This window comes from Nicotiana tabacum, chromosome 6 (assembly GCF_000715075.1).
Source record: "Nicotiana tabacum cultivar K326 chromosome 6, ASM71507v2, whole genome shotgun sequence".
NCBI lineage: Eukaryota > Viridiplantae > Streptophyta > Magnoliopsida > Solanales > Solanaceae > Nicotiana > Nicotiana tabacum.
The window spans coordinates 103,399,702-103,425,510 of NC_134085.1; the positions used below are offsets into that span (position 1 = coordinate 103,399,702).

At 40.3% G+C, this 25,809-nt stretch overlaps 1 long non-coding RNA gene across 1 annotated transcript; it reads left to right on the plus strand.

Moving 5' to 3' along the window:
• Positions 1-2,582: 2,582 nt before the first annotated feature.
• LOC107805526 (uncharacterized) lies at positions 2,583-25,589 on the plus strand. The gene is made up of 3 exons (XR_012710548.1): positions 2,583-3,122; positions 24,671-24,758; positions 24,918-25,589. It is a non-coding gene; the product is annotated as an uncharacterized LOC107805526 (long non-coding RNA).
• Positions 25,590-25,809: the final 220 nt, after the last annotated feature.

The following is a 25,809-nucleotide window of genomic DNA, read 5'->3' on the forward strand; positions in this document are numbered from 1 at the left end:
ATAACTGAAAGTAACTTGGAGTCAAAGATAATCTGAAGATATGCTTACCTACTAATACTGGCTCAACTGTCTCAATATAGTAAGTAAAATAGTTGTCTGGCGTTATAAGGCTCAGTATGTGTAACGGATCTGCCGTAGTAGGCTCGCTCGTAGGCACTTGGCCATACTACGCTCTGTATCTCGGCCATTCTGGGCTCGCTCATAGGCGCTCGACCACAGTAGGCTCGGTATATAACTCACCATCTGATCAGAGGTTGCCCAATAGGGGCCTGCCCATCGATTATAGCTCGATGGTAGTGAAAATATTGTAATATTGTATATATATAGACTCTCTGCTCTCTTGGTTGACAGAAGACAAAACTAAACTGAATATGAAGTCCCGATAAGGGAGAATACTGTAACTTATGAGAGTAGGATAGTGTATATAAATTCGGGAGTATGAACTTCTCTTTATGCCTCGTTATCAAACACATGTAATTACGAGATCATGCCAAAATGAAGGAAAGACTTAGTCGTAACATACCTTATCACAATATATCCAATCACCAAGTTGAACTCGCCTCTTCTCACCTTAATCTACAACAACGATAATAATACTATCATTAAGTTATGAAAGGTACAACTATCGCACAACGGACGACAAGCTTATTTTGTATAAAAACGGGCAGCATCTCCCCTATAATCCTTATTTCCTCCAAATTCAACATTACCCCAACAACATAAGAACACAACAATAACAATATATATACATTATTTTCTAGCCTTATATTACACCATCAAATACTACAAAATAGCCCAACACACTCCAATCTTTTCATACATAAAACGACCACCATAGTAGTGTCAAACGACCCGAAAATATTACGATGAACGATCAGCCCACCACCCTACATCTATATAGTGATTATCCACACCCTTCCTCATCCAAAACTCCACAAAGGAGTAGTAAAATACGCAGCCCAATAGCAACACAAAACAGTCCACAAAATAGTCCGCTACAAGTGAATAACTCGAACTCACGGCTTCCGACCACCGTCCCGTGAGTTCTTAAAAGTATAGAACGACTTACCATGAATTTACATCAAAAAATATGGATGAAATAGAGCAGTAAACTTACCTTATTTGTTGGATATTCAGCCCTTATCTTGGTTCTTCAAACTCTAGGTTTTACCCCCAATTAGAACTTGAAAGGGAGAGAAAATCAATTAGGGTTTGTGGGTAGTTTTTGGGAGGAAGTTTGCAGGGGTTTAGGTATGGTTATTTGTGATATATAATAAGGTTTATATTTCAGGAGATAAGCCCTTAAATGGGCTCTTTGACTAACCCGAAATTGCCTCTTTTTGGGCTCTCATTTAACCAAGTAGGTGACACACCTACTTGTCACCTAGTAGCCTATGCAATCTTGCCAAAATTCATATCTCTCTCTACTCTTATGTTGTATTGATAAATGGTTTAATGAGTTAGAAAATAGACTCATAGAGCTTCAATTTTATGGGTGGAACACCCCATAAATCTAAGTATATTGGGAGAAAATTGCAGTTACATTTGACCTAAGTTTAAACACATTTATGAATGTAACTTGTGATGACCTTTTCCAACTTTTGTTCCACAACTCGCTCAACTTCAAATCATAACACACGTCTATCACACAACTAAAATAACTCATAACATAATCTCCTTATAATTTTAAACACCCTATTCTCACCCAAAAGTACATGTTACAACATTCCCAACTTGTCGACTTTCGGCGAAACTTTTTTTTCTTCAATTCATTTAGCTTCGAAGCCTTCAAACCCTCTTGGTACTTGGTATTCATGATCTTAAATATTTGTAACCTCCATTGTAACATGATTAACTTACTTTATGTACTTTCAAAGTTGATCTCATTTCTGAGTTTACATCAATTGACTTACAAATACTCTCACGTACGAAAACATAGGATGTAACATCATTCCCTCCTTTGGAACATTCGTCCTTGAATGTTGATTGATGCGCCTATTAGTCTCATAACCTATAGCTCTTATGAATATTTTAATACTGTCCTTTCCATCTAGGCAATTGTTTTGTGTATAAATTCGAAGGCTAGGGCATTCCCCCCTTTAGGTCTCTTTCTCACACCACGACTTGTTGTCGGAATTCTTCAAATCTTGTAGCTGTTGCGACCTTCTATAATGCAGCCTGTATGTGCGCTTGTGAGCACCTAATTTTTGCCCTGCATGAAAAATGTCACGTTTAATTTCATGTCATCATAGGTCCAATTTGCATGAAAAAATTAATTTTATTATGAAAAAATCACAAAAATGGTCATTATTACATATTTAGCTTTTAGTCTTTAGGAAGTAGTGTCTTTATTTAGTTTTAAGTTAATTAGTTGTTTTAATAGATAAACAATATCAATTTTTACAAATTAGATTGATTTAGGATTTTATTAGATTTTTAAAATCAGAGAAAAAAAAAATGAAAAAAAAAAGATTTTGATTTAGTCTTCCTACCCCAAAGTTAATTAGCCCAAATTCATGACTCAAATCCCTTCAAGCCCAAACATTGAGCCCACATTCCTACCCCTATAAAATAAGACTTAACTTCTAAAATAAAAAAATACCATAGATCCCTAAGCAAAAATCCGCCGTTTTTGGACCTACACAAGAGAGACCCCCCTTTCTTCACAAAAAAACCTTCCTTCTCCAATCTGCCACGAACAAAATGAATTAATCAGCAATACTACACCTTCAATCTCAAAACCTAGCTCCCCACCCTAGCTTCGAACGAAATCAGCCGCAAACAACCACTAATAGCAACCCACTTCTGCCATCTTCCGACTCCCAGCACATCCAACAATATAGTAACCCATCAATTTAGCAAATTGGCCAACGAGCTGCCCAACTGCATCTGGTGCCACCGATACAAATACTTTTTCTCCTTTCTTTGCTTTAGCAACTTCATGAAATCCAGCATAAGTCGTTAAACCAGTCATCCCTAATTAAGTTTGATGTGCCGTCGGGGTTCAAAATTCGCATGTTGGTCCTTGTCTTTGGATTTTGTAGCAATTGGTTGAGCTTTGAGCATTGTCTTCAAGTGTATAACTTTTCGAACACCAAATTGAGTGATAGTTCATCTCACAGGTCCACACCCTTATCCTTATCTTTATTATAACTTCATTTATGAGTTATTTGAAATGTGGTTTTGGCTCATTCTTCCTAATGTTTTTTAATCGAACTAAGTTTCTTGGATTGGGATAATTTCGGCGTCTAATGAAGCTGTTGGACCAACCTTTAGTCAATATTTGTGTCAAAATTTAATCCAATTTGTCTTCTTATCTTGTTTCGTCAACCTATAGTATTCTGTTATTCTATTTACTCTTTGTCTGTTGTTTGTGGATTCCAAAAAAATATTTTGGCAAGTGTGAACTAGTCATTCTCATTATCTGTGGTATATTAGAGCCATTGGGTCTTGTAATATTAAAGTGAGATTAATGATATTTTGGGCTTTTAGATTTAATAAGTCACAACAAGAATTAGGATTCGGACTCAAATACAAACCGGGTGAAATAAAAATCTACACTTCATCCACAAATGATTTCCATAACTCTGGGTTTTCACAATAATCTTGAAGTAGTTTAGGAAAATAACTCATGAATATCGTAGTTTGCTTTAGGCGCGATTGATAAAATCATCGTGGCCATGATACGGTTCCCGTAATGTAGTTGTGATAACTAATTTCCAAATCTGGGGGTACATTTATGTGAACCCCCACAACTTCTAATAACTTTAATAAATTAAACATCTTGTAGATCGTGGGTACGGTTCCCGTGACATGATTCGCAATGTGTATCAAACAAACAAGTGTACGATAATCGTAATTTGTTCCAGAATAATTCCATAAAATAATCAAAAGCGGTTATAAAGTTAAAAATGCACAATAGGTTTAAAATGTGTAGTAAATTTGATAATAGGCCAATAATTAATAGTTTAAGCGACCGTGCTCAAATCACGGAACCCAGAAATGCCTAACACCTTCTCTCGGGTTAACAGAATTCCTTAGAATTTCTGGTTCGCAGACTTTAAAAATAAAGTCAAAATTTCCTCGATTTGGGATTTTAAAATAAACCAGTGACTTTGGACGCCAATTAAACTATTCCAAGTGGCGACCCTAATAAATTAAATAATCTCATTTCGATTAATGTCACTTTAATTGGAAAAACTCCCTTATATCCCACCACGGGTGGATAAAAAGGAGGTGTGACAGCTTTGGCGACTCTGTTGTGGATAAAAATCCAGAACTTCTGGTTCAGGGTTGAAGAATTCGAGCTTAGAATAACTGTTATAATTGGCTTTTATATATTATCTGACTTTTATTACATGTTTGGGCCTAATGTGCTAAATTCGTCTTTTATCGCTTTGATATTATTTGAACTATATATAAACTGCTGCGTAACCCTTCTCTTCTCATATTCGAGGAAGTGCACGCTGGCGTGACTTCTTTTATGTTAGTGTCATACCCCATTTTAGAAAGAGGTTCGGACAAGTTACAAAGCTGGATGACCTTTTGGTTCCCAGTACGTAACCCCCCATCGACTCGAGTTGTACGCTCGGGTACACCAGGTTTAGAACAATACACCCAGATTTTTAAACTTAGAATAACTCATCCTCATGCCGGATCCCTAGTAGGAACGTTTGTTTACATCACGTGCATTTGACTTTGGGGACTCAACACAGTGGTTGGGTCCGTCTAGGACAAGTGTACCCAAAATTAAAAGACCATTCTGATGCATCTTACGTGCTACTTGCGCATTTGTTTGATTCGGCTTGCATGTTGACCAGCTTCTAGAATAGGGAAAGAAAAAATACAAAAAACAAAACAAGAGTGAGGTTTGTATTTGAAAATCCTGAAACTCTTCCAAAATTCTAAAGAAAAAAGTCATTTCAAAATGAGCCAAATTTTCAAGTGTCATGTTTCCCTGTTCCATCAAAACTGACTGAACTACGTGGGTCTGATTCTCACCGGATGTGAGATACGAGGCAAATCTCATTGGTTCCAGCCCCAATTTTAAAAAAATCCAAAAATATTTTCCTTTAGTGCTTCTTTAGAAATCTTTCCTTAGAAAATTCAAAAAAAGAGAAGTTTTTTTTAAAAACTCAAAAAAATAGTTTCCTTCTTTCTAAAGTCTTTCATACGAAAAAAATCATAAGAAAAGAAAAAACAAAATTAAAAAAATCAAAATCCAAAATGCAGGTTTCCTTTCTTTTGAATTATTTTTCACAAAAATAAAAAAAAAGAATCCAAAAAATAAAATTCTTTTCCTTTTTTAAAAGTCTTTCTTTCGTAAATGTCATAAAAAAATTTAAAAAAATTTGAAGTTCAAAAATATTTTCGCTTTTCTTTATTCGTAAATAAATAAAAACTCAGAAATCCAAAATATTTTCTTAAAAGTCCCTCTTTCGAAAGTCGAGAGGCAACATCCAAAATCCAAAAATATTTTCTTTCTGCTTTAGAAAAAGAGAAAACAAATGAAAATCAAACAAAAATATTTTCTTTTTACTTTTAAAATTCCCAAAGTTCAAATCAAAATCAAATGAATTTTTAAAAGTCTTTCTTTCAAAAATAAAACAAAAATCAAAATCAAAAAATCAAAAAAAAATATTTCCTTTCTTCTTTTTAAAGTTCTTTCAAAAATTCCAACCGAAAAAAAGTTAGTTTATTTACTTCATTTCGATCTTCCCGAACTACGCAAGATCTGATTCATGCGGCGACATGATATGTTGGCAATCCTCATCGGATTCGATCATAGCCATAAAATTAACTGAGTGAAAAATAAACTGAAAAAAAAAAGAGAAAGAAAAATTGAGAAAAAAAAAGTGAAAAAAAGAGAGTGCCAAAAAATAAAAGAGCGACAGAAACAAAATAAAAAAATCAAATCAAGAGTGATTAAATAGAGACAGAAATAAAAGAAAAGGGATACATACTGAAAGGGTTAACTAAGGTCGGGATGAAACATGCAACCGTTCAAACACATGATAGAAACGTTTAACTATTTAGGTGCATTGCATCCAAACGTGCGATTTCCTATCTGTTAAGCGTTTCAAAACTAACAAGGTTGTTGGGTATACAAATTAGCCAGGCTTTGGTGGTTGGTTTTGTTGGTAGTCTAGCCTCCCTCCTTCACAAGATCTAAAGGCACAGATGGCCTTCGCAAGCAATCTACCAACCATCGGTCCTGAGGATAGCCCGGCATTGGCTATTTTGCAGCTAGAATCAGCAGCTGCTAAAGAGAATAAGATGTTGCTTCTTCGCATATTGAAAATGTGGGACGCCTGGTCTAATGGTATGGAACTGCCAAGTGCAATCCTTGGGTTCCTTGAATTGATCCCCAGGTCAGGTGAGATTACCAACGCCCATGTGCCCAACCCGCTCATCCCATGTGGGCACCCTCCAATGCCCTCCAATAATCTTGGCATGCCTTCTGTGGTTCGCCCCCAGGCGCCAATTTCCAGGGCACCTCCAATATTGTTCTCTGCAGCACCAGTCTGCACCAAAACACAACCAACCTTACCACGGTCGTATATTGAGTCTCTAATGTTAACCTTTCAGGGTCCACAACTTCAATCAAAAATATAATATGTGACCCCGTTCTCTTTCACTCAACCCCCGCAATATGATCTCTTGGTGGAGCAAGAAAAGGTTATTAAAAATTCCGAGCAAAAGGAAATGGCTCGGAAGATGAAAAGCCTCGAACAAAGCCTGTAAAACATGCAAGGTCTGAGTGGCCAAAAAAGTGTCTCATACTATGACCTCTGTATGTTTCCCCATATCCACTTGCCGACTGGCTTCAAGATGCCAAAATTTGAAAAGTAAGATGGGCACGGAGACCCGATCGCTCATCTGAAACGATAATGTAACTAGTTGAGAGGCGCTGGTGGAAAAGAGGAGTTGCTAATGGCCTATTTTGGGGAAAGCCACACCGGAATTGCTTCTGAGTGGTATACGGATCAAGAAATTACTTATTGGCATGTGTGGGACGACATGGCCCGAGATTTTATCCGCCAGTTCCAGTATAATGTGGACATCGCTCCCGACAGAAACTCTTTGACCAATTTGAAAAAGAAAACCGCGGAAAGCTTCCACGAATATGCTGTCAAATGGCGTGAGCAAGCTGGCAGGATAAAGCCTCCAATGGGTGAAATTGAAATGGTCACTATCTTTCTACAGACCCAAGAGGCGAACTACTTCCAGAACATGATGTCCGTTATGGGAAAGCCGTTTGCTGAGGCTATCAAAATTGGGGAAATGGTTGAAACGGTTTAGAAACAGGGCAAATCTTGAGTCATGATGCCTTTAAGGCCACATCACAGGCTGCTCAGAATGGTTCGGAGGCTTTGATGAACAGAAATGGGTTTGAAGATGGAGCCATGAGGTTTCAAGCTCGAGGGGGCCCATAGGTCATTTAGCCAATCATATGTGACTCCTATGGTCCCACCACACTATTATCCCCTTCAAGATGTTGCTTATGCCGGCACCACCTCCTTATGCGGTGATGAATGCGCAATATTACACGCAGCCACAACATTATACACAAAATCGAGCTCCACCTCCCAGAAATGTCCATCCTTACCAAGCTCCATATAATCCTCAACCAAATGATCCCCAATACAATTTTGCTTTTTAGAACCCCATTCCCCTAAATAAAACATCATGCACTTGCTTTAACTAATTTACGACCCGCGGGGATAGTTGGTTCGGGAATTGGAAGAATTTGGGTTGAAATATGCTCATTTGATTCCTTAAGATTTTCTTAAAAGGCTAAGTTTGACTTTGCTCAACATTTTGAGCAAACGGACCCGGATTCGTGGTTTGATGGTCCCGGAGGGTCCGTAGGAAAATATGGGACCTGGGCATATGCCCGGAATCGAATTTCGAGGTCCTTAGGCCGAGTAATGAATTTTTTATTAGAAATTGTTAAACTGAAATTCTAAGGATTTAAAAAAAAAACTAAATAATGATTGATCACATGGGTATCGGGCTCGTATGTTGGTTCCGGAGCCTGATACAGGTCCAATATAACATTTAAGACTTGCCCGCAAAATTTGGTGTCAATCCAAGTAGTTTAAGGGCGTTTCGGCTCGTTCGAGGAAAATTAAAAACTTGAAGTTCATAAGTTTGACTCAATTGGTTTTAGGGGGTGATTCTTAGATTTAACATTGTTTCGGGTGTTCCGAAGGTTCGAGTAGGTCCGTTTCATGATTCAGACTTGTTGGCATGTTTGGGCGAGGCCCGGGAGCCCCTAGCGTCAATCGGACAAGGCTTGAGTGAAGTTGGAAATGTTGAGAAGTGTTGAAGCATCTGCTTCTGTCATAATCGCACCTGCAGTTTTTCGCCTATCGCAGATGCGACCAAGGTAGGCCAGGCCCAAAACCACAGAAGCGGCTTCAAGACCGCAGAAGCGGTCGCAGCCCACTTGGTTGGTTCCGCAGATGCACCCAATTTCTCGCAGAAGCAGGACTGCAGATGCGGAAATCGCTGAAGCAGTGAGCTTCATTTAATACGGGTTCTAAGTATTTTTGCCATTTTCACTCCTCTATTGGCGATTTTGGGAGCTTTTGAGAGAAGACCTCCAGCTAGCATCTTGAGGTAAGCTTATCTCACCTATTCTTAGTTTAATACTTGTGTCTTAGGTAGATTAAACACTATGATTTAGGTAAAATCATGGGGTTAGAGCAAAAACCTATGGTTTTGATAAAACTTAGATTTTTCCACGAAATTAGGTATGAAGCGAAATAAAAATTATATATTATTGATCCTTAGGTTACAAAGAACAACTTTCTTCGAAAAATTTCGGAACTCGGGCGCGTAGGCCCGGGGTCGAATTTTAGGAAACTTGTGTTTAAGGTTGGGAATTTCTTTAATAGTTAGAATGTGGTCTTATGAGCTTGTATTGACTAGTCCTTACCCCATTTAACTAGTTTTGGATCGTTTGGCTTCAAATTGAGAGTTCGGGCTCGTTCTTAGTATTGGAAGAGCACTTTGGAGCGAGGTGAGTCTCCTTTCTAACCTTGTAAGAGGGAATTGTCCCCATAGGAGTAATGATTGTATAATTTGATACTAAATACGGGGGATACGTACGCACTAGGTGACGAGAGTCCGTGCGTAACTACTATCATGTTAATTGTCCGGGTAGTTTAGGACTCGTGTCATGCTATATTTGCAAATGTTATATGTCATCTTGCTAATGTGATCATTTAGGATATGCTAGAGAATTGGAAATGAACATAAGTGAACATATGTTGTGTTGAACACTGGTATGAGTTTGTTTGAATATAAATGCGCCTTCTTGTATTTTTCTGTTGATAATTGATATTTGTGGATCAGGCCGATCGCCTCGGTAGAAATAGATGCATCTATGGTTCGCGTCATTCGACCCTCTGGCAGTGCATAATTTCTTTTATGTTGGATCGGGCCGTCGACCTCTGCATAACATGCGCATGATATTTATGTGAATTTATTATTGATGACCTGCTTGATACATGGCTTAAATTGTAAAGGATTAACTGGGGCATTAAAATGACATGACTTAGAAATACTTATTTCAACTGTTATATTTTGTGACCATCACGCCTGGCATAATATCGTATTATATTATTTGGCCCTAATATGTATCAAGTCGACCTCTCGTGCTTCGAGATTAGACGGGATACTTACTGGGTACATATTGTCTATGTACTCATGCTATGCTTCTGGTACTTAATTGTACAAGATCTGAGGCATGTTCATCTGGCTATCAGACCGGTGTGCGTCCCTGATCATAGTCCGAGACTTCCACGGTGAGCTGCTTCCCTTCCTGTGCCGATCAGCAGCTGGATGGAGTCTTCCTTACTTTTGACTGTCTATTCTGTTTTAGACAGTAGGATAGATGTATTATTTTGTATATTCTACTAGTTGCCCACAGCTTGTGACACCAGGTCTTGGCACACACATTAGTAGACGTTTCTTTTGGATTGTATAATTATTATTGAATGTTGCATATTATCACCTGCTTTTAATTGAAAATTAAGAAAAATGTTGTAACTGTTTGGGTAAGTAAAATAAGAATTCACTAATACTTCTGCATTGGCTTGCCTGACAACGGTGTTGGGCACCATCATGACCTATTATGGAAAAATGGGTCGTGACAACATGGTATCAGAGCACTAGGTTTACGTAGATCTCACAAGTCATGGGCAAACCTAATAGTCTTGCGGATCGGTATGGAGACGTCTTGGTATACTAAATCTCCCTCTTCTGTCGTGCAGTGGTTGGTATACTAAATTTCCTTCTTCTATTCTCTCATAGAGGACACGCATGGCTGATGTTCCAGACTCGGGAGGAGCTTCTCCTCCCATTGCTAGAGGCCGAGGTAGAGGCCGAGGGAGGGCACCAGCCCGAGGTAGGGGACGAGGGCATCCTAGAGCTATTCTAGTAGCACCACCAGTAGATCCTGCGGGAGATCCTATAATCGAGGAGCAGTGCGAGGTGCTCGCAGCCAAGCCTACCCCGACAGACTTTATGATAGCACCAGGTTTTTAGGAGATCATGGGCTGTATGCTGCGATTCATGGATTCCATGACTCAGGCTGGTTTATTTCCAGCAGATCCAGCTACATCATAGGCAGGAGGGGGAGCACAGACCCCTACTGCTCAGGCCCCTGGACATGGCTGCAGTGTATCAAACTCTGGGTGCACTACCCGCAGATGGGGCCTAACCAGTGGCTGCAGTGGCACCCCAGCCCAGACCAGCTGTGGATGGCGACCTGCGGAAGTTGTTGGATAGATGGACCAGATTTCACCCTCCTGCCTTCGGGGTTGAGCGTCACAGACAGGTGCAGGGACAAACTGCACAAAATGAGGATATTGGAGTCACATGGGGTTGACTTTACTTCTTTTCAGCTAGAGGGCAGCGCTCGTAGATGGTGGCCGTCTTATGTTCTTGGCAGGCCAGCAGGTTCCCCTCCCCTCACTTGGGGTCAGTTCATACAGTTATTCTTGGATAGGTACATTCCACCCTCTGAGAGGGAAGAGTTGTGGTATCAATTTGAGCATCTGGAGCAGGGTCAGATGTCCGTGATCGATTATGAGGTGAGGTTTTCTGAGTTGTCTCGTCATATACTTATGATACTTCCCATTGATGCAGAGAGAGTGCGAAGATTTGTTGCAGGGTTGCACCCCGATATTCGAGCTAGCATAGCCCGAGAGGTGGAGATGGGTACTGAGTATCAGCTAGTGGTAGAGATTGCTCGCAGGATTGAGGGATATTGCCAGAGGGGTAGAGAGCAGATTCAGCAGGACAAGAGGGCCTGGGTTTTTAGAGAGTTTAGAGGTGCCCTAGCTAGGGGTAGAGGTCACTTCAGGAGGGGTTAGCCTAGCAGACCCCTATATTCAGCACCACCACCACCTCCCCGAGGTGCTCTAGTGAGACCGTATTTCAGTGCAACGCCGGAGAATTCTTACCGCCCACCAGCTATTCAGGGTTCCTCCAGTGGTTATTCAGGTCCACAGGGTTCTTCTAATTCTTATTTTAGTGCTATGTCGGAGAGTTCATACCATCCACCGGCAATTCAGGATTCTTCCAGTGGGTCTACAGGCCATCAGGGTCAGCCATCAAGGCAGCAGGTTGCCGCACCATAGGGTTGTTTCGAGTGCGGAGACCTTGGTCATATGAGGAAATACTAGCCAGGCTTCGGGGCAAGGTAGTACAGCAGGGTCAACAGCCTATGATTTTAGCACCGACTGCCCCGCCACCTAGAGGTGGAGGGTAGACTGATAGGGGCCTTCCTAGAGGTGGAGGCCAGGTAGGGAGAGGTCAGCCAGCTACTGCTCAGTTAGGTGGATGCCAGCTAGCCAGCGCTCCAGCCAGATTTTATGCCCTTCTAGCTAGGCTAGATGCTTTGGCCTCAGATGCCGTCATCAAAGGTATTATTTCTGTCTGCGGTAGAGATGTTTCGATATTATTTGATCCAGGGTCTACCTATTCGTATGTGTCATCTTTGTTTGCTCGTTTTCTGGTTATTGCTCTTGATCCCTTGGGCACTCCTGTTCATGTGTCCACTCCTGTGGGCGATTCTGTGGTTGTGGATCGGATCTACCTGTCCTATATGGTCACACTCTGTTGTTTCGAGACTAGAGCAGATCTCATGTTGCTCGATATGATCGATTTTGAGATCATCCTAGGCATGGATTGGTTATCTACGTATCACGCCGTCCTAGATTGCCATGCCAAGACTGTTACTTTAGCGATGCCAAGGTTGGAGTGGAAGGGTTCCACAATTGATACGTCTGGCCGAGTTATCTCTTTCCTGAAGGCTCGGCATATGGTCGAGAAGGGGTGTTTGGCTTACTTGGCTTATGTTCGGGATACCACTGCAGGGTCTCCGACCATTGATTCAGTTCCAGTAGTTCAAGAGTTCACCGATGTGTTTTCTTCTGATCTTCCTGGCATGACACCGGATCGTGATATTAATTTCTGTATTGACTTGGCTCTAGGCACCCAGCCTGTATCTATCCCATTGTACCGTATAACTCCGAAGGAGATGAAGGAGCAGCTTGAAGAGTTGTTACCAAAAAGGTTTGTTAGACCAAGTGTATCGCCTTGGGGTGCACCAGTGTTATTTGTGAAGAAGAAGGATGGGACGATGCGGATGTGCATTGATTACCGCCAGTTGAACAAAGTCACCATCAAGAACAAGTATTTGTTGCCTCATATCGATGATTTGTTTACCAGTCGCAGGGTGCTAGGGTGTTCTCCAAGATTGACTTGAGGTCAGGGTATCATCAGGTGAAGATTCGAGATTCGGATGTTCCGAAGACTGCATTCCGGACTAGATATGGCCATTATGAGTTCCTGATGATGTCCTTTGGCTTGACTAATGCCCCAACATCATTCATGGACTTGATGAACAGGGTATTTAGGCCTTACATTGATTCATTTGTCGTCGTCTTCATTGACGACATCTTGATATACTCCCGTAGCCTGGGGGAGCACGAGCATCATTTGAGGGTAGTGCTTCAGACCTCGCGAGAGCAAAAGCTATATGCTAAGTTTTCCAATTGTGAGTTCTGGCTAGAGTCAGTGGCATTCTTGGGGCATATTGTGTCAGGAGAGGGTATTAAGGTGGACCCCAAGAAGATTGAGGCAGTTCAGAGTTGGCCACGTCCTACTTCGGTGACCGAGATCAGGAGTTTCCTGGGGTTAGCAGGTTATTACAGACAATTCATGCAGGGCTTTTCATCTATTGCATCACCTCTAACTAGATTGACCTAGAAGGGTGCTCTTTTCCGTTGGTATGATGATTGTGAGGCGAGCTTTCAGAAGCTCAAGACAGCCTTGATTACAGCACTAGTTCTTGTGTTGCCTTCCGATTCAGGGATGTATACGGTATATTACGATGCTTCGCGCGTTGGATTAGGGTGTGTATTGATGCAGGAGGGGCGAGTTATTACATATGCTTTGCGTTAGCTGAAGATCCATGAGAAGAATTATCCTGTGCACAATTTGGAGTTGGTCGCGATTGTTCATGCTCTTAAGATAGGGAGGCATTATCTGTACGGGGTATCATATGAGGTTTATACTGAGCATCTCAACTTACAGCACTTGTTCAAGCAGATGGATCTCAATTTGAGGTAGCGTAGATGGTTTGAGTTGTTGAAGTATTATGACATCACCATTCTTTATCACCCGGGCAAGGCAAATGTGGTCGCAGATGCCTTAAGCAGGAAAGCAGAGAGTATGGGTAGCTTGGCATTCATTCCAGCAGAGGAGAGGACACTAGCTTTAGACATCCAGTCCTCGGCTAACAAACTTGTGAGATTGGATATTTTAGATCACAGCTGAGTTCTTGCGTGCATTGTTGCTCAATCTTCATTGTTAGGGCAGATCAAGGCCCGGCAGTTCGATGATCCACATTTGGCACTTCACAGAGAGACAGTGCTTCAGGGTAGTGCCAAGGAGATTTCTATTGGGGAGGATGGTGTTTTGCGACTCCAGGGTTGCTTATGTGTTCCTAATGTGGATGGTCTGAGGGAGAGGATACTAGAGGAGGCACACAATTCACGGTATTCCATTCATCCGGGTGCTACAAAGATGTATCGTGACTTGAGGCAGCATTATTGGTGGCGGAGGATGAAGAAAGACATAGTGGAGTATGTGGCTAGGTGTTTGAATTGCCAGCAGGTCAAGTATGAACACTAGAGGCCGGGTGGCCTACTTCAACAGATGTCTATACCAGAGTGGAAGTGGGACCACATTACTATGGATTTCGTAGTTGGCTTGCCCCGGACCTTGCGAAATTTTGATGTAGTGTGGGTCATCGTGGATAGGTTGACCAAGTCGGCACACTTTATACCGGTTGTGACTACTTACACTTCGAAGAGACTGGCTTAGTTTACATCCGGGAGATTTCCGGTTACACGGTGTGCCTGTTTCCATCATATCAAATAGAGGCCTTCAATTCACTTCTCATTTCTGGAGAGCTGTTCAGGGTGAGTTGGGGACCCGCGTGGAGCTTAGCACATCATTTCATCCACAGACTGACGGGCAGTCGGAGCAGATAGTCCAGATCTTGGAGGACATGCTTAGAGCATGTGTGATTGACTTTGGAGGGTAGTGGGATCAGTTCTTGCCTTTGGCAGAGTTTGCTTACAACAACAGCTATCAGTCCAGCATTGAGATGGCTCCATTTGAGGCTTTATATGGTCGGCAGTGTCGTTTCCCTATCGGGTGGTTTGAGCCTGGTGAGGCTAAGTTATACGGTACATATTTGGTGCAGGATGCCTTGGACAAGGTAAAGTTGATTTAACAGAGGCTTCGCACAGCTCAGTCCAGACAGAAGAGTTATGCGGATCAGAAGGTGCGCAATGTATCATTCATGGTTGGCGAGAAGGTCCTCTTGAAAGTCTCGCCAATGAAGGGTGTTATGAGGTTTGGGAAGAAGGGCAATCTGAGCCCAAGGTTTATTGGCCCTTTGGATTTTTACTTCTCGTTCCTTAGTCACAATAGGTGCCACTTTTTTATGGCGTGCATACAATATTGTAGTGAGACTGTTGTTACAAGATCATTTCTTCTTTAGGTCACTATGCTTATGTTGAAGCCTTCTTCCTTATTTCCTCAGCTAGTCTTTCGTTGCAGTACTTAGGGAAGACCCTCTAACTCTTGTAAAGCTGCGAGCTTATTACATTGTATACCTGATGGAATTTTTGATGTACTTACTCGCCTATAATTATCCTTACTTACCTCTGTGCCCTTATGCTCGTAGGGTTACTTCTAAACTAAAATTTTGATTATCTCCCCAGTGGCACTCTCTTTTAGTTCTGTAATACTTATATGGTGCCTTTAACTACCCCAACTCTTATTTGAATATTCCTTAAGGATTATGATGTCATATCTGTGAGACTAAATTTCCTGTGTTGGGTTTCACTACGTTTATCTTGCATGATCTGCTGATTTATCTAAGATCTCTTGTCTAGCCATAACTAGGCTCTTCCTAAATCAACTACTAAGTACTAACCAGTCCATGCTCATATCAATAATTTGTATACTCTCTCTCAAGTTATGTCATTTGTCTTAACTTACCACTTGCACTAACTCGTTAAGTATCAAGCGTTCATTCGCATTTATTTATCAATAACATCCTAGAAGGGAAATCTTACTGCATCTCCCCACCATCATACATGCATAATGTTCTGGAGTCATAACATATCTGTAGGATCTAATAAATTCAATCTCTTCCCTTTCAGCTTTTTACCGCATTCTTCCTTTACTATTCTATAGTTACCTCTTCATCTTTGGCATCTTTTCACATCTTCATTAACTCCTACTCACCTTGCTATAATCCTTTTGTACCAAGGACAAATGAATTCCTTACGCACAAGGGTTACACCTAGTGTAACTGGAACACTTAATCCCTTAAGCTTAACTTTGCTCATAGTGCTTGCTTTAGGGAAGCGTCTTCCTAAATGACCTTTAAAGATTATTCTTTTGTTGTCCTTTTCTATTATTGCCGGAACGCAATCTCTTAAATTATCATGATGTCAACTATTATCAAATCCTCCGGTCCCTAACTCATGTTCAATTTTATCATGTTTACTAGCCCATAAAAATTTTTAATACTCAGAGGGTCCAACTTAGCCTTCTAGTAATCATGTTGGAGTCACCAATTTATTTCTCAAAATAAGGATACAACTTTGTGGCATATACTCTTTTATTGTCTCAAGCCATGTCACCTCTTGTCTTTTCCTTCATTTGACTATAGACTTTATCATTTTGTCATATTCTGATTTACCGTTATCACTCATTTAACATACCTTACTCATAATGCTTCATTTACTCTTTTCTTATTCTCCTGCTAATATTTCTGTCTATCACATTATTCTGAAAACCTCAACATAACAATGTTTCACTTTTAGCTCCCCTGGCTTAATCCACTATTTTGGGTTACTCTAACCCAAGCTGGATCCTGATATTTCATCCTTCTCTCAAACTATATATGTTAGCTCCCATAGGGCATAACTGAGATAGATGTGGCCAATTGTACATACCTCTATTACTGTTGAAAGTAAACTTAGAGTACTTGTATTTCTCTACCTGAATTGTAAATATTGATAATCTCCACTAACTAGGTACCTCGTACCCTTCTTCACCTTGTTTCAATTACATGTTGAAACTTAAACTTTTACCTTATGATACTCTCATGACCTGCTATTCACGGGGTGTATTTGATATTCCCATCTTAGAGTCTTAAGTTGGAAATTTGCACATCTAGTATGCACAATCTGATAGGGCCTCAAACAGGGCCACGTCGTCAAGAACTCTCTTCTATTAGTGCCCTTACTTGTTGCTATATTAGACTCTAGCTAGCTATAATTTCTTTCTAATTGAAATCATCTTTATATCATTAGAAAACATAAGTCTTTGCTCGAACTCTTATAACTCAACTCTACATCATGACTTGGATTTGAAAGAAGGGTAACAGACTCCTAAATGCCTTGTAGCTTCCTATTTATATAATGTGGTGCACAACAAATCTATAAACAAGGCTCTACTAGACATGACTTGTAAACTCCCTAGAACAGAACTGCTCTGATACCAAGTTTGTCATGCCCCAAACTTGAAGAGTCATGGCCGCCACCCGGTGCCGTACTTGGCCCGAGCGACCACTCTGTAGCTGTGGACTCTGGAGGGGTAACCCTCAACTTAGGCCGATGAGGCCATATTCTGAATCGTCTGAAAATAACGTCTCTCTCATCTGTGGGGTAAACATACCCAAAAGCTCATATATATATATATATATATATATATATATATATATATATATATATATATATATATATATATATATATATATAACTGTGAAGGCTGACAAGGCCGCCATGAACATCTACTAATATACAAACTCTACAGGACTTGTCCACAAGCCTCTAGAGATAACTAAACTATACCATGGTCAGGACAGGGCCTCGACCTACCCATCAAACCTGTATATATAAAATGGACTCCAAGGTCTAGACCTGGCAACTCCGAGGAAGTGAAGATTACCAACCAAGCTGATGTTTGACTTTGTCTGCTGGGAGGGTCTGTCCAACTGTCCATGAGGACCTGCAGGCATGAAATGCAGCATCCCCGGCAAAAGGGATGTCAGTACAAAATAATGTACTGAGTATGTAAGGCAACAGGATAACTGAAAGCTGAAACTGAACTGATAATATAATAACTAAAAGTAACTAGGAGTCAAAGATAATTTGAAGATATGCTTACCTGCTGATACTGGCCTAACTCTCTCAATATAGTAAGTAAAATAGTTGTCTGAGCTTATAAGGTTCAGTATGTGTAACTGATCTGCCGTAGTAGGCTCACTTATAGGCACTCGGCCATACTAGGCTCTGTATCTCGGCTATTCTGGGCTCGTTCATAGGCGTTCGACCATTGTAGGCTCGGTATATAACTCACCATCTTATCAGAGGTTGCCCAATATGGGCCTGCCCATCAATTATAGTTCGATGGTTGTGAAAATACTGTAATACTATATATATATATATATATATATATATATATATATATATATATATATATATATATATATATATATATATATATATATATAGAGAGAGAGAGAGAGAGAGAGAGAGAGAGAGAGAGAGAGAGAGAGAGAGAAAAACTGAATATGAAGTCCCGATAAGTGAGAATATGGTAACTTATGAGAGTAGGATAGTGTATATAAATTTGGGAGTATGAACTTCTCTTTATGCCTCGTTATCAAACACATGTAATTACGAAATCATGTCAAAATGAAGGAAGGGCTTATCCTTAACATACCTTATCACAATCTTTCTGACCACTAAGTTGAACTCGCCTTTTCGTACGTTAATCTACAACAGTATGAGTACATGAGTTCATCGCTATGATGCATTGCATTTGACATGCATACTTTACATACAGGCATGGAGACACATTTCCTCATGTTACACGGTTTTGTGATATTTATGACTTCATATGCACATTGACATGTATGTATAGAGATGTACTTTTTTGATGCTATCTGAGATTGAAACTTCTTATCTGTTGTTGAAAGTTTTTGGGGAAAATCACAGATTTCTAACTTACTTATATTTTGGTGATTTCGGTGAAGATTTGGGTTTTACTGTTATACTTGAAAAGCATGCCTATTTTTCATAACTGGGAACGAGCTGAGCATTCTATCCTTAAGTTATTTCATGTACATCTTTTATTATGTTGTTATGAGTTGTTATTGGCTATTGGTGTTGGACTCTGACCGTTGCCCAAGCTCGTCGCTGCTTTCAACCTAAGATTAGGTTTGTTACTTATTGAGTACATAGGTTCGGTTGTACTCATACTACACTTTTGCACCTTGCGTGCAAATTTTGGAGCTGATATTGCTGTGTATGGCGGGAGCTGGCATTGAAGATATACTTGCGTTCCGGTTAGAGCTGCCTTTTGTTCTTGGTAGCTTTAGAATTATTAATCTGTTTATGTATATTTCGAACAGATGTGTTTATTTCATACTACTTTTGTAAACTCTAAATCTTAGAAGTTCATAATTTATACTACCTGTCTTTGGGTTGTTGTATAAAAGTTCAGTTATTTTATTATTTATTTTCTCAGTAAATCTCAATTGAATCAGATTATTGCTAATTGGCTTACCTAGCGGGTTGAGTTAGGTGCCATCACGACTAGTTTGATTTTGGATCGTGACAAGTTGGTATTAGAGCTCTAGGTTCATACGTTCTACGAGTCATGAGCAAGTGTCTAGTAGAGTCTCGCGGATTGGTATGATGACGTCCATACCTATCTTCGAGAGGCTACAGTGCATTTAGGATAAACTTCTCATCTTTCTTTTCTTATCGTGCGACATTGATTCAGCTTGAAGTGTATCTCTTTGAATTCATTCCACTCACTCGTATGCGTAGGTGAGCGCTCAGTATCAGCTGTGCATCGACGATTTGTGGTTCTGTGGATGAGGTCGAGATGTGTTTTCTATGTTTTGGTGATGGGCTAGTCTAGAGGACTTGAGGCCATGTTTAGACTGTAGCATAGGCTCGGTAGTTTCAGTTATGTGAGCATGTGCTTTTGGACTTATATGTCCAGTAGTGTCCCTATCAGTGGAATTTATGGCTCGGTTAGTGGTTGGATGGCTATATGACGAGTATGGCGTGACTGTGTGATGTGTTCAGATGGTTTGAATGTGACGAGAAGGGTCTGCTTGAGATGTGAAAAGGACTATTAGGTGCTTGATTTCTGTCTTGATGTGTTGTACATCCTCGAGTAATGATCGTGTTAAAGGATCTTTCATGTCATTTATTTGTGGAACGAAGTAGATTCACATGTCTTGTGGATGAGTTCGGACTCAGGAATATAAAGTGATTACGTAGTAATAGTGGCTGTGAAAGGGGATAAGGAGATATCAGTTTGAGGCTAAGCGGGTGGGTTATCACCTAGGGGTAATCTACGGAGGTGTGATTCTTATGATGTTATGTGGAGAGTTTCCTTCAACCAGTGGGTTATATGTGTTGCGATTTGAGTTTGGATCGGTGGTGAAAGTGTACCTGACCATCACGAGGATGAATACGAGCTTAACAGATAATTTGAGGTGCTAAACCCTTTGTGTTACATGAGCTTATGAAGGACTTAGTTGAATCTCACTACGATATAACAGTAGTAATAAAGTATGGGCATTGTAAGTTATCAAGTGTTTTGATCTATGGCTTTAAGACAAGTGGGGGAGTTTGTTATCGACGATTTGATTACATGGTTATGGGTTGTATTGGTTTCTATTTGAGGCATACTTGTGGATCAGTTATGATTTGTAGAGGCTGGTTTTGAGGATGACTTAAGCAAGAAAATATCTGGATGCATGGTTTATTACACTTTATAGGTATGTGGGAATAAAGGAATGATTTGAATTGTTATTCGTGAATGATGTAGTACGCAAGGAGAAGGAATTTACTCGGTTGATTAGAGGTCTGAATTACTTCTTTGGGTGTTGTTGTGCTAATGGGGCACAGGTTGTTCGGCCCAGTTGGGCGGTGCAATTGGGATTTGAGCAGAGTGGATGACTCTCGAGAAGGTTCTAATGGATTCAAGATTTTTACGTAGCAATAGAAAAAATTTCGAATTTTGTATATGGCTAGAATCTGAGATTTACGTTAGATGGTGTCGAGACTCGTGATATTTCTATATTATTATGGATTCTACATTTCAGTATCAAGAAGGTGAAGGAAACGACTTTAGATTCACAGAAGGTCTCTTCAGAGTGGGTGTCTCGGTTGTGGTACTTTTGGGGTGCTTAAAAGGAAATACAACGGCTTATGGGCCTTAGGGCGGAGTGGTTTTATGCTAGAATCTCTTGTGGTGAGCTTTAGGTAAGGATCGTGGTGTTCTAGCAAGGAGAAGTGTCAACTTGAGGGTAATTCAGAAGGAACTCGAAGAAATAGAACAACTTGGTAGTAGGTTGGATCAGCACTGTAATGGATAGGATCGATTCTTTTGGTTCTTGTGGTGAGGTGAGGCTTTACGGGTGTTTTGTGACAATACTCTTGGATTTGGCGACCTGCGTGGCTTGGTTGAGTTAGATGGATTCAGGTCTAATAGCTTGGTTATTTGCAAATGGATTTCAAAGTGTTCTCGATGGTTTCTACCACGGTTTGAGATGGATATTTCCTATCGGCATGAGGAGCATGTTGTGTATTGTGATTTTCTACTGGATGGGATCTTGTGAAAGGTTCCTAGCTAATTGATTATGTAGTCTACTTGGGACTCAAAGCTGATAATGAGGTTCTCGTATTTTCATATGATGGCCTAATAGATGCGGTGTGTCATGTGGGAATAAGATTTGCATGTACAAGGTCAAAACTCAGTTTTGAATGGAAGGTCATGAATTCTTAGAAAACATGGACGGTTTCGGATGACTAGATGAATACTATTACTACTTGGTATTGCCTGATAAGGATGCGCATTTCAAAAGGCACATTGTGTTTTGACTTACAAATGCTTTATTGGAATTGCGGTACTCGCCTAGTTGATCGACTGCTGATATTCAGATTTTTGCTATATGGCATGGAAGAACTATAGAAGTATTTCTCTTGGGGATGATTATGTATGATAGATATGTTAGTCATTCGAGTTGCGGAGTTGGGATCGGCTATGGTGATTCATGTGTTCTATGGATTTGGAGACTGGGCGATCTCAGAAGCAGATTATTTCGGGGTTACGGACTATGAAGATGTGGCCAAAGATAGCTAGACGGTAGTACGTGCTATGGTAAGGTCATTGTGGACTTTTAGAGGGACATTTATCCATTTGGGGATGACCGAAGTTTATTTGAGGCCCATTGGTAGGTCCGAGGAGGATATGTATTCTACCCCGGGTCGAATTTGTTGACTCACCACCGTTATTGCTAAAAGGTGTATCATTCGGTTAGAGTTGAGCTTGTTCGTGTTCTGGTATGTTCTGTGTGATACTCTTCTGTGCTACGAGGGGTTGTGATTTGTTGGTTATATGCACACATGATATAGTTCTGTTAGGGCCTTGTAGTAGAATCTGAGCGAGAGGTTTATTGGGGTGTTGAATGGTTGATTATGCCTTGGTTATGTTCTCTCGGGCTGTGGTATATTGTGTTATTTGCTTCTCCATGGATATGGCCACGCATTTCGTGTATTTGATGTTGAATTGCGTGTAGTTGTTGATTTGAGCATGGTGGCTTGAGATATTTCATCTGGACCAGTGTTTGGATGGGTTACGCATTGCAGCGGAGCTATGTTGAGATGTTATCCTTTGTGTTATATTCGTGCTTCTTGGTTCTACTATGTATGATGGGTTCGTAGCATTGTGTTTGTGGTAGAACTTGTTGAGCTTGCGAGATGGTTCTCACATTTGAGTCATTTTCCATGTTTGAATACACTTGAATTGTTACGTATTAGTGCATGGATTGCACGGTTTGTGGCTTAAGATTGTATTGGTATGGCATGTCAGTAGAGTAGCTTGTATTTGATAAGATGAGGTCGTCGAACCTAGAATGGGTGCTATTGGATTTGATTGCGGTATATTTGTAAGGATAATGTCACTGATCGGCTTAGAAATTGGCTATAGTTCTTGTCAAAGGAGGGGGAGCTCCATGACTTGTTGATCTAATGAGTGGTTATGAGTTTCTGCATGCTTCTTTCGTCATCGTCAGTGTACAAAGGTTTTGAACGAGGTTTTACTTGATATGAGGCTTACTATCAGTATTGGGTTTGTTTTGAGCAGCTACTGTGATCGGGAATTATTGCTACGAGTATGCGAGTTATGTGGTATATCATGTGATTATATCTTGGGTTATGGATGTGACTTAGATACATCTTGTTTAGAGTTATACAGTATGTAAGTGCGAGATTCGGGTCTTGTAAGGAATTCTGGATGTTAGAAATTGGGTTCTAAGGCTTACAGACTAAGGTTAAAGTAATGATCTTCAGTTATGTTATGTTGTTAGGCTTACATGGATTGGGGTGACGTGGGATCACCCCCGGGTATGTGCATGGTAAGGTTACACAGCAATTTGATGGCTTTGGAACGACTCTAGGCATGTTCGAGGACGAACGTATGATTAAGTGGGGGAGAATGTAACGACCCGACTGGTCATTTTGAGAATTTACATTAAATTCGGCCATTTGAAGTCTTGAGTAGCTTCATATGATGTATTATGACTTGTGTGAATCATCGATATTGGTTTTCAGATTAATCAGAATTGATTTGGGAGAAAGATTCTCAACTAGGAAGCTTTAATTTGGAAGAGTTGACCATGTTTGACTTTTAAGTATTTGACCTCGAATCAGAGTTTTGATGGTTTCGTTAGGCCTGAATGGTGATTTTGGACTTGGGCGCATGCCTAGATTTGCATTTGTATATTTCTAGAAGGTTTTGGCACTTATTGGCGGAAGTTGGAAATTTGAAAGTTTGGAATATTCATGAGTTTGACCGGGAGTTGACTTTGATGATATCAGCTTCGGATTGTGGTTCAGGGAGTTGGGATAGCTTCGTTATGTCATTTGGGACTTGTGTGCAAAATTTGAGTTCATTCCGAGTTAATTTGATAAGGTTCGGCAAGGGTTCTGGAAGTTGAAAGATTCAAAGTTCATTAAGTTCGATTTGAGGTGCGAATCATGGTTTTGATGATGTTATGTGTGATTTGAGGCCCCGAGTAGGCCCGTGTTATTTTATGAGACTTGTTGGAATATTCGGATGGGGTTCCGAGGGGCTCGGACGTTATTCGGATTGATTTCAGACCATTTTTCTTCATATTTGCATTGCTAGTTTCTGCTGATGTCTGGTGCATCAAATGTTCTTCGCGATCGTGAAGTTGGAGGTGCGATCATGTGGGGAATATCTGGAGTTGAGTATTTCTTCTTCGCGTTCGCGAATATTTGTCCATGTTCGCGTAGGTTGCTGGAGATTAAGCATCCCATTCGTGCAATTGTGTGCGCGTTCCCGCAGTGTAGAGCTAAGCCGGATAGGTCTTCACGACTTCTTCATAGCATTCATGAGCTTGGGGCTGCGTTCACGTAGAGACTTTTCGAGGCTGAGCATTTTATGATTCGCGATCGTGAAGCTTGTTCCGCGATCGAATAGAGTATTTAGGGGCAGTGCATTTTTCTTCTTTGCGATCGCGATAGTATTTCCGCGATTGCGATTCATTAATTCGTCCAGTGATTATAAGTACTCTATTTTCTGGGGTTTCGGCCATTATAGCATATTTGGAGCTATGGAGCTCGGATTGAGATTATTGTTTAGGCGATTTTCACAATATGGATTAGGGTAAGTGTTCTCTACTTGAATTTGATTATATTTCATGAATCTATCCTCATTTTTTGCATTTGGTTGATGATTACAAAAGAGAAATTGAGGATTTTTGACTAAAATTTCATGAAGTAAATTTTCGAGTTTAGAGCATCGATTTGGAGTCAGATTTGAGTTAAGCTAGTATGGTTGGACTCGTAATAGAATGGGTTGTTGGATTTTGTGAGTTTTGTCGGGTTTGGAGGTGCGGGCCTGGGTTTGAATTTTACGTTGACTTTGAGGCTTTTGAATAAAGATTCAACCTTTATTGATTGGGATTGTTTCCTTTGGCATTATTTGATGTTTTTGTGTTGCTTTTGGCTAGTTTTGAGCCGTTCAAAGGGCGGTACGCATGGGATGGCGTTTCTAATGTACTGTTTGGCTTGCTCGATATTGGATTCGGCTTGTTCGAGGTATGTAACACTTCTAAACTTATTGTTGAGGGTATGAACTGATAGTAGGCTATAATCTCGTGTTTAGTCGTTTATCGCACTCTAATTTACAGCACTTTAATTGAGTTGGAGCTTTAATCGCTAGTGTTTTGCACTAATTATGTGTTTTATGTCTTGTAGGAGTGATTCTTAGCTATGAAGATGTTATGAAATGAATTAAAGTGATTTGGAGCTTTGAAGTCTGAGTAAAAGCCCAATGAATTAAGTCGAGATCGTGTTCGAGGATCAATGGATGATAGTTAGGGACGAACGAAGAATCGAGTAGATATACTGCACATTATCTAGTAAAATGCACATAACTTTTCGCTCAGAACTCCGTTTGGACTCCACAATATATCGTTGGAAAGCTATTTAAAAGGGCTACAACTTTCGTGTTATGATTTCCCAAATTCCCAATAGAACAAAGTGATACGTGTGCGACCGCACACTGGCCGCACATAGTGTGAAAAGTGTGCGGCCAAGTGCGCTAGCACACTTTCAGGTGTGCGGCCGCACACGTACTATCCAGGAAAAGTGTCCTTTTTTGCATAGGAGAAGGTGTATTTGTTTGGGACCTACTCTACTTGGTATATATACATGGAAAATGGTATTTTGAGGACTTTTGACATATCTAAGACTTAAGGAGTCTAAGGAGAAGTTGTAGAAGCAAGAGCACAAGGAATCCATCATTCAATCTCAACTCAAGACAAGGGTTTGGATTGTTTTATGTTTTCTTTTAACTTAAAAATTGTTATGATAAATTACTCCATATCTATGGAGTAGTTCTCTTTAGGGTTTGATGGATTTGGTGTATTGATACTTGTTTGTGGATAATTAACTCTAGTTTATGTATTGAATCATTTTGGATGTTTTAACTGTTGCATCTATATTCACTTGTTAACGTAATCGAGAGAGGCATAACTTGTGATATCTTTGCATTATATTTTATTGGTTGAAGTCCTTCATTCTTCTTAGCAATAGAAAGATGCTAGTTGAGTTGTTGATTAAAGCTAGTTAGAAGAATAATTGAGAG